At 41.9% G+C, this 14,437-nt stretch overlaps 1 protein-coding gene across 1 annotated transcript in view; it reads left to right on the plus strand.

Moving 5' to 3' along the window:
• The window catches only part of RAB3C (RAB3C, member RAS oncogene family), a gene marked incomplete at its 3' end in the record, with an annotated part of 303,344 nt that overhangs the window by 57,522 nt on the left and 231,385 nt on the right, over positions 1-14,437 (plus strand). The window lies entirely within an intron of this gene.

Genomic DNA, 14,437 nt, shown 5'->3' on the forward strand with positions numbered 1-14,437 from the left:
TCCAGGAAGATCCCACATGCCGCGGAGCGGCTGGGCCCGTGAGCCATGGCCGCTGAGCCTGCGCGTCCGGAGCCTGTGCTCCGCAACGGGAGAGGCCACAACAGTGAGAGGCCCGCGTACCGCAAAAACAAACAAACAAACAAACAAAACAAGCCATACTAATGTCAAAACCATTATGAAATCATAAATATGTCCTTTTTCTTTGGAAATTATAATCCATTTTACAACTCAAGCAGATGTGTTAGGCCTTAAGTATAATGGAAACTTCAGCAAAGACTTAAGAACCTGTGGAACAATAATGTCAGAATAAACTCAAAGTTTGGAATTGAATATAGCAGGAAACAGATGATGTATGTCACCTGGGACGTTAGATGTGTGTGCACCTTTAAAAGGAAGAATAGGAAACACAGTTAGAAGCTCTTCATGCAGTTGACATCATCATTCTAAAATGGTCTTTCCTTATTAAGTGGCTGTGAGTAGCAGATGCTCTTAGGCCCCCACCCATCTCCTTGGCCTGCTTCTGATTTTCAGCTGCAGCGAGCAAATCTGTGCATGCTCAGTGGTCTACCTCAAGCATATCACGCACGCCTTTCTGCTTTCTGCCCCAGGGCCTTCTAAAACAGCACAACTCACCAGGTCCATGCTTGCAAGCACAGCCAGGAAGTGCAGGGCTGTGAATCACCCCTAACCCCGTAATAGCCCTCAATTAATAGAGACCAGAGCCAGGGGATGGCTTTCGTCTTTTTCTCCTCTCCTGTCTCATTCTCCCTATTACTTCACTCCTGTTTCCCAGCATCACCTCCCCAAAAAACTACCTGCTCTATGTTCTCAGGCTCTGCTTTTGGAGGAACCAAAATTCCAACAATGTCTTCTTTTTTATTTTTTTTTTTGCGGTACGTGGGCCTCTCACTGTCGTGGCCTCTCTCCCGTTGCGGAGCACAGGCTCCGCACGCGCAGGCTCAGCGGCCATGGCTCACGAGCCCAGCTGCTCCGCAGCATGTGGGATCTTCCCGGACCGGGGCACGAACCCGTGTCCCCTGCATCGGCAGGTAGACTCTCAACCACTGCACCACCAGGGAAGCCCAACAATGTCTTCTTAAACATATATATGTTAATTGCACTTGGATGAAATAAAATCCTCAAAGATCCTTTATAATTGTAAAGATGTTTCCTCTTCCTTCCCCAACAACGTTTAACCATCAGGGATTCCAATCTCTGTGTCCCCAGGTTCTGTCAAATAATCGGTGATTTTTAAAGGTACTAGAGAATTTCATTGCATAAATGGAATCGACTGTACATATAGGTATAGTGTAAAAATCCCCTCATGCTATGCATTCTTTTTGCAAAGACACATTCTATTTCTAGTGTCTTTGTAAAGTGCGGTTGATTTCTCTCTCACCCCCTTTCCATCTAACAATGAATCCAGAGGAGAGAAAGGAGGGAAGCTTCTCCTGATTCCTTTCCTGGAGTCAAGCTCTTACCTAGCTCTTGGAAAGAACTGAGCTTCCAGCTGCTGGCAGTAAATTTGTCTGCCTGCCCAGGAGCTATTTTGCACCAACCGACATCTCTGCCAGGAAAATGAATATCGGGCGTCAGTGTGTGGACATCAGAACTTCCAAAGTAGGATAACTATTACCTCCCTCCCCTCCAATTCTATGCATTTAAAATAACCTCTAGGGAGAGTGAGGAAGGGAGGATTCAGGCTGACTATGAAATTACTCTACCACATTATTTCTATTTGGATAAACATTTATCCCACAAATGCCAGGAAGGTTGGCGATCACCACTGTGGAAAGAGCTCCATTAAAATTTATGAGCCAACCTACCGTGCGGAAGTAATTATAAATAATAATTACTATGCTGCTTAGTGCTGTTATTATTTGAAGCTGCCCTGCTTCAGGTGGTATATAAGATGCAGCTGAAATATATGACTAAAAATACTCTCATTAGCATGGCCTAAGAACTCCTGACATGGAAGAACAGAATAAAATATCAGATGTCTTTCAGGGACGGTGTCGTCAGAGTAGGTGCCCTCTTCCCTAGGATGCTGGCTGCACTTATCGTTACAAAATGAGAACAGCAATTCTTTTACTGTAAACTAGGAATCAGGTGCAATATTGTAATTTTACTAACTTTCCAATTGTGTAACAGTGAAGCTTCCAAAAAATAATTTTAGTTGAGTTACATTGTTCGTATTCTGCACTAAGGTTTTAAGAACAAGGAAATAAATCTTTTCATCAGATCTTTCCTTGGATTATGGTTTATCCCCTCAGACCAATCATCCTAGAGTCATGTGAGTGAATAAATTGCTTTTGCCACTTTTGATCTCTCCTGAAGGCTGGTTGTCAACACCTGTAATCAACTTCATATAAGAGAATCAAGCATGCTTTCTCAGATTTTTATCAGAGCAAGGTTAATTGTGTGAGCAGGACATGAGTTGACCCTTAAAGGGGCAGGGGGTGTTGCTGGAGCGACTGTGCTCAGTGGTCAATGGGACGGAGAGCTGGAGGGCTGCTTCCACACTGTCCTATCTATCAAACTTTCCCTTGTTCTCACTCTCTTATCTGAGAATGTATAAGAATGAGCCCTGCCAATTGTAGTGCAAGTAAGCCCAAGGGGGAAAAAAGTCATTAAGAGAGACAGGAACCCATCTGGATATAAGAAGAGAAGAGATTATGGGATTGTGTCCTAACTGATCTCCACCTCAATATCAGCATCTGTGATTCTCAGAACCCCAGGTAGACTAAACACACCAATAACCTCATCATACTTTATTCCAACAATTTCAAAACAAGTCCCATACATTTATCTTATATGCAATCTCTATCTTAAAAATGTGTTGTTGGGCTTCCCTGGTGGCGCAGTGGTTGGGAGTCCGCCTGCCAATTCAGGGGACGCAGGTTCATGCCCCGGTCCGGGAGGATCCCACATGCTGCGGAGCGGCTGGGCCCGTGAGCCATAGCCGCTGAGCCTGCGCATCCGGAGCCTGTGCTCCGCAACGGTAAAGGCCACAACAGTGAGAGGCCCACGTACCACAAAAAAAAAAAAAAAAAAAAATTGTTGTTCATACTTCCAGATGTTAATTTTTACATCATCATTTGGAATTAGGACATACTTTCCTATTTAAAAACGTTACAGAAATGGTTAGTTTCCTGGTAGAGCTAAAAACTGTATATAATTCCTAAGCTACCAAAAAAAATTGTAATTGTAATAAAGCGTTCTTGAGAACTATGTCAAAGAAAGAACTTTAGACTTGACTGGATACAAAAAGATTAGAAACCTGTTTAGTTTTCGAGGAAATTATATTATTATATTGCCACAGAAACCAGGGCACTGGCAAAAATAAGACTGTGACTTTTTTTTTTTTTTTTAACAACCCTTGATACTCATAGAAAGTGGGTTGCAAAACCTGCATTTCCCAAGGAGGGCATCCTGTCCAATGCCAACATCAGATGAGGCCACGGAGGCACAAGGACAGAGGGTCCCAGGGTGTGGAGTCAGGGCCTGAAGTGAACAGTGAGGAAGGTGCTGCTTCCTGACGTCTGGCAGAAGACACACCTGCTTATTAAAAATACTGGCTTTGAATTGGCATATATTTTCAACCTACATTCCTTTGCCAACAATCAGCTTAATGGCTACACGTAACTATGAGAGACTAGGGAATAGAGACTAGCTGTGCATTTAGGATGTTTCACTAAAGCAGATTTTAGTGAACTGTTGATAGACTGGGCCATACCTACGCTTCCCCCTCTCTGCTCATTTCCCTCCCGAGCTGACTGCCCTTGTTGCCTTCTCCTCTTCTCTGCCAGCCCTCTTAAAAGTCCCCTCTTCCTGGGTTGCAGTCACTCTTCACATCCATTCAGTTTTGCTTCTGTCCCCACAGGCAGGTGAAGTTGTTCACATAAGGCTGGAAGTTATATCCTAAGTATTAAATACAAAGACCTATTTCCAGGCCTCATCCTCCCGATACTCAGCCACTGTTTCCTTGGATCTTCCTTGAGGTCTGTGGTGTCAGCCCCTCCTGATTCCCCTTTCAACTCTCTGACCACTTCTTCTAGTTCTCTTTATTAGTTGTTCCTCTCTGCTCTTCCCATAAATATTGGCACTTCCTAGATTTTTCCTTTGATCTTTTTCTTTTTCACCTCTACTCAGTCTTCCTAGATGATCCATTTGACCTATTTATATCTCCAAAATGTAAATATCTGCTTTTGACCTCTTTTGACCATGCATGAGACTCACTAGACAATTCCATTCCTCAGACACTCAAGCTTAATAATCTAAAATGGAGCTAAGTTTCCTTAAAAACTCTCTCCCTGATCCTTGAGGTTCTCAGATGTCATAATGATGACTAATGTTTAGTGAATATCTTCCACCTATCATGCATGCCAGCACTGGGTGAGGCATCTGACATGCATTTACATGATGAAGTCCACACAGCACGAGGTAAAGTCAATATCACTATTCCCTAAGAGACAGCTAAATTTCAGTGAAGTTAAGTAATTCCCTTCCAGTCACCCAGCTAGGTAGTGGCAGAGCTAGGATTTGAATATAGCTCATAGATCTCACACTGTTATCTATTAGGCTACTGTCTGACTCAATTTCTAGTAAAACGATTAATAAGATCTTTTTTTTTTTTTTTTTTTTTTTTGCGATACACGGGCCTCTCACCGCTGCGGCCTCTCCCGTTGCGGAGCACAGGCTCCGGACGCGGAGGCTCAGCGGCCATGGCTCACGGGCCCAGCCGCTCGGCGGCATGTGGGATCTTCCCGGCCCGGGGCACGAACCCGTGTCCCCTGCATCGGCAGGCGGACTCGCAACCACTGCGCCACCAGGGAAGCCCAAGATCTTTTTTTTAATCCTGTTTTTCTATACATATTACTTCATAAAGTTCAATAATTTGTGGGAAAAAAACAGTATTGCTTTGTCAATTTAAACACACTTTGATAGAGATGAAAATTGATGCTAATTGTTTCAATTTCATAATCTGAATCCAGTTAGCTCTATGACTTGGTAACATCGTGGTCAACTTAACTTGGATTCCAGTTTCTATAAATAATTAAATAGAAGAACAATTCCTGAAGATATGTAGAAAGAGAAAAAAAAAAGTTATTCTTTACTTGGGTTCTAAAAATAGCCGTAAGTGTCACGAGTAGCAGAATAGCTGAACATGCCTAAAAATAATCTGGCTAACTGTTATTGATCCATTGTGTCATTTATCCTAAATTCACCAAAAAGGATTATTTTCATATTTAACTCATATTGAGGGTCTTAAAGGACAATGATCTTTTAGCTGTTATGACTTTATCTGCTAACGTACTTGACCACCTTTCCCATACTTGAGAAATCTAAGGTTACAACATGACAGGCATCAGATTCTCAGTGGTATGTAATTAGTAATTAGCTATTCAGACCAGTTATTGGCAAATGTGCCACATTTTCATTTTGGAAATTTAGGCAAATTGCACTCCATTGAAAACATATATTAAAATGTCTGATTTTGCATCCAGGCTGATACATGGTTGAAAGTAATCATTTTCTACCTTTCGAGCCATCACTTGTGACCTTCTGAATTCCCTATTGTTAATTGCCTGTTTCTGAAATTGTGCCTTTGTGTAGCCACATCCAATTAATTGCAACACCACTCCTGAAAAGGTTTCCTGCTTCAATCTCCATAAAGTAGTTCATTAGCTTTGCAGGGATTTTACTTCAATACTATATTTAGTTTGTACTCCCTGGGATGCTACAAACAGAAGAGTGAGTTCCCTAGGCAGGAAGCAGTGGGGTTAGGAGAACAATCAAGAAATAAATATCTGGCTTTAAAAATGGTCTGCGTTGTAAAGAACAAAGCAATACCAGGATGCTAGTAAATCAACAGCACTGCTTTTCTAATGGGCTTTCTCTTACATGAATTATCTTGGGTGAGTCAGACTTCAGCTTTCTCAAATAGGAAAAATATACTGAGAGGCTCAGGGAGCAATATCTCGTTCTTACTGTTGTTGTAATGCTCAAAATTCTATTGAGGCCTGGTATTGTACCCTCGGAGGTACAATGTGATTGGCAACTAGACTTAATAACTGCATTAAGTGGGCAAGTAGAGTGAATGTGAGAAGTGCAGTTAACAGAAATCATAATTGTGAGAGCAGCAGCTAAGGTAGAGGGAGATTCAACGGGCCAGGTGTCCAGACAGATGGGATATCCTGGCTTGGACCTGCCATGTGCAACCTTGGGTAAATTACTTCTATGCTCTGGGCCTCCGTCTCATCTTCCATTGAACTAGGATCTAAAGCTAAGATTTCTCGGGTCTCTTTTGGTTCTGTTATTCTATGATTTAGTAATGGCTCAAGCCAAACAGTTCAGCATGTTTGGAATCAACATGAGGTTGACATCCAAGGCATTCCATCAAGCAAATGGCATGGCTTAATGATAACAGAAATAGCTCACAGAAACTGTGTTAGGCTAGTATACTCCCCGTAACCCTGTGAGTAGGCATTATTATTGCCCCCATTTGTAAAGGGGAAACTGAAGTACAGAGGAATTATATTATGGGCACAAGGACACACAGCTCACAGCTGATAAACGGCAGAGCCAGGATACAAACCTAGGAAGCCTATATTTTCAATTACCACACTTCCGGCAAACAAACCACCGGTGACGTATATTCCAGAAATTCTACAACATAAATAACATAAACAATAATTCTCTTCCTGTCTGAGTTTCAGAAAAAATGAGAAAAAAAGGCAAAATAGTTAACGAATGGAGGAAATTTTAAAATCACCTTTATTAATTATTAGGCAGATATTGGAGAGAGTGGCTTAGGTGTGAAAGCCCCAGAGTTAGACAGACTTATCCCCCAGCAATGGAAGGTAATGGTCCACCTAGGCCTCTCCTTGAGGAACAGAGCAGAGAGTGAGCCTTCCGTAAGCAGATTTTTCATTCGTTTGCTTTTGTTTTCCCCAAACCCACTAATCACATAAGTCACTCTGGGCAGAGTTGAGTGAGGGAAAGAGAGAGGCCAGGAGTGTTCCTCTCACTGATCTTCCCCAGCTGAAAGGAAAAATGAGGAAGGGAAAAGAAATGTCTCTATCCTAACCATTTCTCCTGGTTCTTCGTTTATAATTTATTTCCTCATTTTCATGCTATATCTGGTGTTAAAATTGTTTAAGATATTTGACCAGTATGAAGATAAATTGTTAAAACCAGCACTAGCTGAGCTGCCATCATTTCAAGCTTCTGTTCTCTGTGTCTCGTCACATTTGAAAATGGACCCAGGAAGATTGGGAAAGTTACACAGGAGCACACAGTGAAGAACGCGTGATCCTTACACATCGTATTTACAGAGCACAAATGAAGGGCTGATTCGGCTCTCTGTTGGTTAATAACCAAACTGAGTGGTTTGAGAATCAAGTAATATTAACAAGTAAGTGATTTATGATCAAAAGCAATTGTCATTTGGGGAACATTATTTCCCAGAGAGTGTTAAAGGCAGAGGAGATATTAGGAAAGGGAAAAGAGACATGATTCAGAGGAAGCCTCTTGCATACAGCTACAAGGCCATCTCTTGTACAAGCTACAAGGCCATCAGTAGACATATTAGAATCACTGGGGCTCAAGTGAGATGGAGCAGGTCTCCCTCTGCAAAGTTTATTAGGCTGCAGCGTGTCAACAAGTGCCACAGGCCGATTATAACGCCACGGAATACAAATTGAGAGATCACTGGATTCTAATTTTCTCTTGTAGCTCTCCTAAATGAATATGCAGAGCATAGCTTTCCATAACCAATCATGTGTCTCGCTTCCAATACAGAAAATATGCTTCAGATGCATGAAATACAACTAAATGGAAATATGGAGGAAGAAACAGCACCCATGACTCTCTGAGTGGAATAACTGGGGGAGTCCTAGGGTCCTTTTAAAGACAGCAGAAAAATGAGGGCACAACATTCTTCCATTCATCCATCCACCCACCCATTTATCTAGTCTACACACGTGTTACATGTACCCAGAGTTTGCCAGGTGCTATGCACAAAGAAGAAGACATAGATCTGTCTTCTTCAAGCAGACAAAAGGAAAACTGTAAGTCAGGGTTATTAGTGTGATTTGTGACAGATTAGAAGTAACCAAGCAGTGGGTATCGTGGGAGCAGAGAAAATGAGAATCTCAGTTTATGGGAGGAGTGCAGCATGTTTTCTGGAATAAGAAGTGGTAATTTCTCTGAGTCCTGAAATCAAGGAGGAGTTAACTAGGGAGCAAGGGGGTTGGGAAGGAGGGCACTCACTCGGGGCAGAGGGAACAGCATGAGGCCAAGGTGGGCCTGGGGCCTCAGGTAGCAGATACTGTGGACAACACTGGTTGGGCAGGGCCTGAAGTGAGGATCTAAGTCTTCTCTACTCCAGGAGAGGAGAGTGATTCCAGAAAGGAACTTCACGTACCTTCACTTTGCTGGTTGTGATTTGGGTGGGTCAGGATATGGTGTCTGGAGCCTAATGGACATTCTACCAGCACAGAATCTCATGAGGAATCTTTGAATAGGTTTTATGAGAAAGATGAGGCCTGATGACTTTTCCCTTGGTGGTAGGCTTGATTACTTTGGGGCTGTTTTCTTTGAGTTATGGGTAGCCTCTGGGGTGCCACCCATGCCCATCCAAAGGTGGAGTTGGGACCCCCTCTGTTCTGCTCACACTGTCTCTCACTGCACTTATCATGTTATTGCTGTCACTGACACTTAGAAACAGCTTCCGCCTCCATTCTTGAAGGTCAGCGGGCAATGTGTTTATTCAATACCTTTGCATCCTTAACGCTTGACAGAGCCTGACACATATTAGCTCTCCATAAAGGTTCTCTAAAAGGATGAACCTATGAGTATATGATTTGGCTCTTCTGATGAGTTTTAAGGAAACCTGTTATACATGAGATTTCCTAGGAAAAACCCTGTCAATGGGGCAAGCTTCATACCAGTCACCCATCCAGCAAAGCAGAGGCGATGTTCTCTCAAGGGTGACTGGCGGGCTTCCAGGCCTGCTGTGGGCTCCTAGGAAAGAGCAGACTTTTCACTGGTGGACACCAAGCTTGTTCCGCTGGGTGGGAGCTCTGTAAGTGGAGAGCAGAGCACACAGTGGAAAGAGAAGGCGGCAAACTCGATATTGCCTGCTTCTCAGTTTTGCTTCCAGCCTTCCAAGGTTGCCCCCCACCTCCACTCACTGGGGCAGGGAAAGCCAGCCCCATGCCTCACCAGCCTGGTTTTACTTCGTTCATTAAATCGTGAGCCCAGTGATCACTCACGGCTGACACATCCAATTAGGAGCCACACAAGTAATTTTCCCCAAGCTGCCCCTTGGCACCTTCTGCTGTATCGTATCAAAGTGTGACGAGTCAGTTACGGAGAAGGATGATCACACTCTGTATTGCCCACCTCCTATTGCAGGCTGTGACTATTGGTGATCTAGGTCCACCCAGAAGTAGCCAGATATAAAGGAGGAGCATGCTATACTCAATTCAGTGTTCCTCTTTCGAAGCTGCATCTCAAGTCAAACCGAGATCCTCTATTTTGAAGAGCTATTGGATAAGGCACTGAAGACAACTAAAAGAAAAGCAGGACTCGGGATAAGAAAAATCCCTACAACCAGCTTTTTAGCTGATGAGATACTTCAGCTCTTTTCTGATGAACAGAATAATAACTTCCTTACCCCCAAACTTTTAGTTACTACTTTAGCTGATGGTTTATGTCTCACAAGAGTATCTGAGAGCTGATGCAATTGTGTTGAGTCCAGGAGAAATAAGTACTATAGGATTTTTTTAATGACACGCTGAATTTAAAGATAATCCCAGTCCTCAGGTTTAATGATGCACACATGTCCCTGAGTTGACTAAATAGGTCTGGAGATTGGAGGTCGCCACACTCCTTTGATATTGAGTGCAATATAGCACTTCGATACCGCCTCGTGCTCCCTTTACAGTCATTGTGTGAGGTGAAATGAATGTTATCTAAGTTTTGCAGATGAAAAACAACTGAGAGTCAAAAATAGTAGGTGCCGGGCTTCCCTGGTGGCGCAGTGGTTGAGGGTCCGCCTGCCGATGCAGGGGACACGGGTTCGTGCCCCGGTCCGGGAAGATCCCACATGCCGCGGAGCGGCTGGGCCCGTGAGCCATGGCCGCTGAGCCTGCGCGTCCGGAGCCTGTGCTCCGCAACGGGAGAGGCCACAACAGTGAGAGGCCCGCGTACCACAAAAAAAAAAAAAAAAAAAAAAAAAATAGTAGGTGCCACAGTAAGGGAAACTACTACTACTCTTCGATTATGAAAGTCAGAGTTTTCATCTAAGTTTTGATATAAAATAGTTCTCTGGGTATGAGCTGATCACTCCTCAGGGCCACACAGCTCTCTCCCTGGAAAATGAGAAGCCAAAACTCTAAAGTCACCGAAGTCCGTCAAAGAAATAAGGACTAGAGAATTCTATATCATAAGGTTAATTAGCAGAAGACCCCAGGTTGCTCTCCATAATTGCCTTCTAATTTACTTTTCCTCAGAACATTGCTTTTCTAGTAGCAATGACATCATTCATTCATTCAAAAAGCACTCACTGGATGAGCCCTATAGGCCCCCTCTTGGATACAGAGTTGAATGAGATTTTGCTCTGAGCATCTCCCCTTAGAGAAATCAGTTTACTGTGTGATTGTGTGGGTTTTGGGTTTACAAAACAGGCTTTTCAATGTAATATAGGAACCCCTATAGTTTTTTTATAAAAGAAGGAGAACTCATGTTCCAAAATGTAAGGAAAACAGAAAACAAACAATAAAACCTCTCATTTCTTGGAAAGATGAAACTATAAGATCCAGATACTTCTCATATTTATTTATTTATTTATTTATTTTTATTGAAGTATAGTTGATTTACAATGTCATGTTAGGTTCACGTGTACAGCACAGTGATTCAGTTATATAACTATATATACATATATATATATATTCTTTTTCAGGTTCTTTTCTCTTACAGGTTATTACAAAATATTGAGCATAGTTCCCTGTGCCATACAGTAGGACCTTGTTGGTTATCTATTTTATATAGAGGAGTGTGTATGTGTTAATCCCAAACTCCTAATTTATCCCTCCCCTGCTTCCTCTTTGGTAACCATAGAAATTTATGGTTTTTTAATTGTGACCTAAAAGTCTCTGTAGAATGTTCTACATTCTCTCAAAGGAGACAAGTAAACTAAGAAATTTGCTCATATTTATCAGTGCGAAGTGGATGCATTAAAATGCTAAAGTATTTTTATTCCGTGTTTTGTTCAGGGTTAGCTAATTGCTATAAAAATCCTAAAAACTGAGTAGGCTTATACAACAAAATTTAATTTCTCAGTCATGCTGAGTCCAGTTCTGGTTTTCCTGTTGAGCAGTTCTCCTGAGAAAGGCCTCCTTCAAGTAGTAACTCAAGGATCCGGGGCTTCCATCCTATGGCTCCATCCTCCTGTGGCTTCAAGATTTCCCTGTCATCATTGGGAAAATCATCTTACTCCCAGTGCTTAGTTACCTCAGCTGTGAACCAAACAGAACTTTCTTTCATATTCCTCTGTCAAGAATTAGTCATACAGCCCCTGCTTGCTGAAAGGGGAGCCCAGAAATGTTCTGGCTAGGCAGCCACTTTCTAACATATACTTTAGTTATTCAGCCATGTTTCTCCAGTAAATACATAGCTCCCGTCTCAAGTTCCCCAAGTGCCCCACCACTACCTGGTCCACTGGGAGCCCCTGAACAGTCCAGCAACTAAAGGGTTAATACCCAAAAGGAGCTGGCCTCCAGAATACTCTTCCACTGCTCTCCCTGCCATCTCTTCTGATTGGTGGTGCTCATTCTCTACTGATTAGATATTTTGCAGATCACACCTGCAATTCAGGTATCTTTCCAAGCTCCATTTTCCGAACTCTCTGGCTCTAACTTGCTTGTTGTGGTCACTGACCTCCAATTCCAGATTTCATCCTCCTTTGGGAGCTCCTTTGGACTTGATGACTGGTACCTTCCCAGAATTCTCCATCTTCCCTTCCACCCTGACTTAACAGCCATAGTCCATCCCCACCTTATTCATGCCATTCTCCTCCTGAGTGTCCTAACCACCTAAGTGGGGAGTCTGACATTCCAAGGCACACAGAGTCTTCATAATTCCCTGGGCTTTCTGGACTCATCACTGTCACTCTCCCCCACGCCTGACACAGGCTCCTGGCCTCTCCTTCCTTCCTGTCTCTCTCTTAGCCTCCCTTCAATGAAGAGGTATTTCCATCCCCTCCTCATCAGAATCTGCCTGGCCAGTGTCACTTTTTCAGGGAACTCGGAACCCTATTAGCCAAAGTAATGAACACATCTCTGCTAAAATGTCTTAATGGTCTGCCCATCTTAGACAGTGCATTTGTCTGACAGCTGGAGACAGGTGAAGATAAAACCTTAGCTCAAAAAGCAGCACATTCTTGTTCTTTCAAGCACTACAATGGCATCAAACTACACTCTTCTTCCCCTGTCTCTGACAGGCCCTGATTTCTTTCCTGCCTTCCCGATTCCCTGCCTTTCTGTTTATAATTTACAATTTATATGCAAAGAATTTTCGGCATCTGACCATTACAAACTGAAAAAAATTGTGTAATCTCATTGTTGGAACCCTAATTACATGCATTTAAAACCTCAACTCATGTAGCCAGCGACATTTTAAATGAACAGGTATAAAATAGTGGCTTTGCACTGGTTCACATTTTCTTAAATGTGACACGAGGATTTCTAACTCTGATCTCCATTCAAATTTAAGGTGCAAGATTCATCTTGTACTAGTGATTTAGAAAAAGGACGATTCTTGCTAAATTCTTAGTAATATCAGGTAAGAGAGCAAAGATCAGAGTCTAGGAAGAAAGAGAGGAAGCAAAACAGGGAAATATGGTGGGAGTACAAGAGAGAGGGTGTGGAGGAGGGAAGGCTGGTACAGTTAGACAGCAGAGGAGCAAACAGTAAAAGTTAAGAAAACCAAATGTAAAACTCTGGGTTTTGAATGAAGAATGAGGAATAATAAAGAATGGATTTAGCAAGAAATATAGTAACTCCAGTTGAGTCAGAAGAAACCCTGGGAGTTTTAGATACATGTGATAAACAGGATCAACTCTGCATTCACATATAATGAAATCTCTCATACCTCAGTTTAATCAGCTTCCATAATTATGGTTATAAATTATAACTAGAGATGCTACTGCTGGAAGAAGAAATATGGCCATATTTGTTAAGCTGCCATTTATTATTATCTGTGAATTTCTTGTAGCTGTGTTTTTGTAGATGGTTTGAGGACCGGCGTTAACGACTGTGATTCCCCTATGAATTATTGAGAGTGGCTAGGAAATCCTTGGCACCCACTTTGAAAATCACTTCCACATTATTCTTGTACCTTCCATTCTGGAAAAGACTAATCTCCAAGATGAAGAAAAAAAGGAAAACTCAGAACTGAAATAGAGAACAGCTTTGAATGTTTGGATTAAGCAGGATTACTCATGATCCAGAGGGATCACTTTTTTGGAGCCTAAATTAAATTGGGCATTTGGTTCCACAGGAGCTGAGTAATGTCTTTACTTTGTCGTTTGAATCAAATTCAGTCTATAATATGTCACTGATATGGGGATGTTAAACTTAGGCAAATCAGACCTTCCTTAAAACCAGATTGTTTCCTGTCACTGTGTAATCTGCTGGATCAGCCACAGTAGCAGTGACCGCAAAGCTCTGATATAAACTATGTCACATCATAGAGTTTTGAGATGCAAATGTTGGTCTTTACTAGCTCTGGTCTCGTACCATTGACCACTTTCTTAATTATGACTGACACTGACTGTTTTTCTAGATTCCTGTTTATTTTGCATGTTTTCTGTCACCATTCAATAAGTCAGTAAATGAGGCTGTCAGTAATTCTTTAGATCAGTTATCTTCAAAGTGACAGGGGTGATGGGAGATGGTAGAGGTAGCATTCACTCCAGAGGGTGTACAAGATAATACATTAGCAGTAAATATTAGAAAATGTATTTATGGCTTTAAAATTTAATTTATGTATGTGTTTCCATATACGTAGAAAATGTATTTATGGCTTTAAAATTTAATTTATGTATGTGTTTCCATATACGTAATACATTGGTACAATAGTACAGTATATACTATGTTATACATGTTATTATATGTGTTTGTATGTGTGTAAAAACAAAACTATACACAATGAAGAATTTTGATTTTAATCCCAGGGCATTTAATTAATTATTCATGCACTCCATAAACAATTTTTAGTCTGTATCTTGTGCCCTGCACTATGCTAGGCACTGAGGATACAATTGTAAACAAAATAAATACAAGTCCTCCATTCAAAGCTTACAGTCTACTTGGAATAGTAATTCTCAGGGTGATGAATATAAGCTTATAACAGAGGAACTTGGCTTAGC

Source organism: Stenella coeruleoalba, assembly GCF_951394435.1.
Source record: "Stenella coeruleoalba genome assembly, chromosome: 3".
Lineage (NCBI taxonomy): Eukaryota > Metazoa > Chordata > Mammalia > Artiodactyla > Delphinidae > Stenella > Stenella coeruleoalba.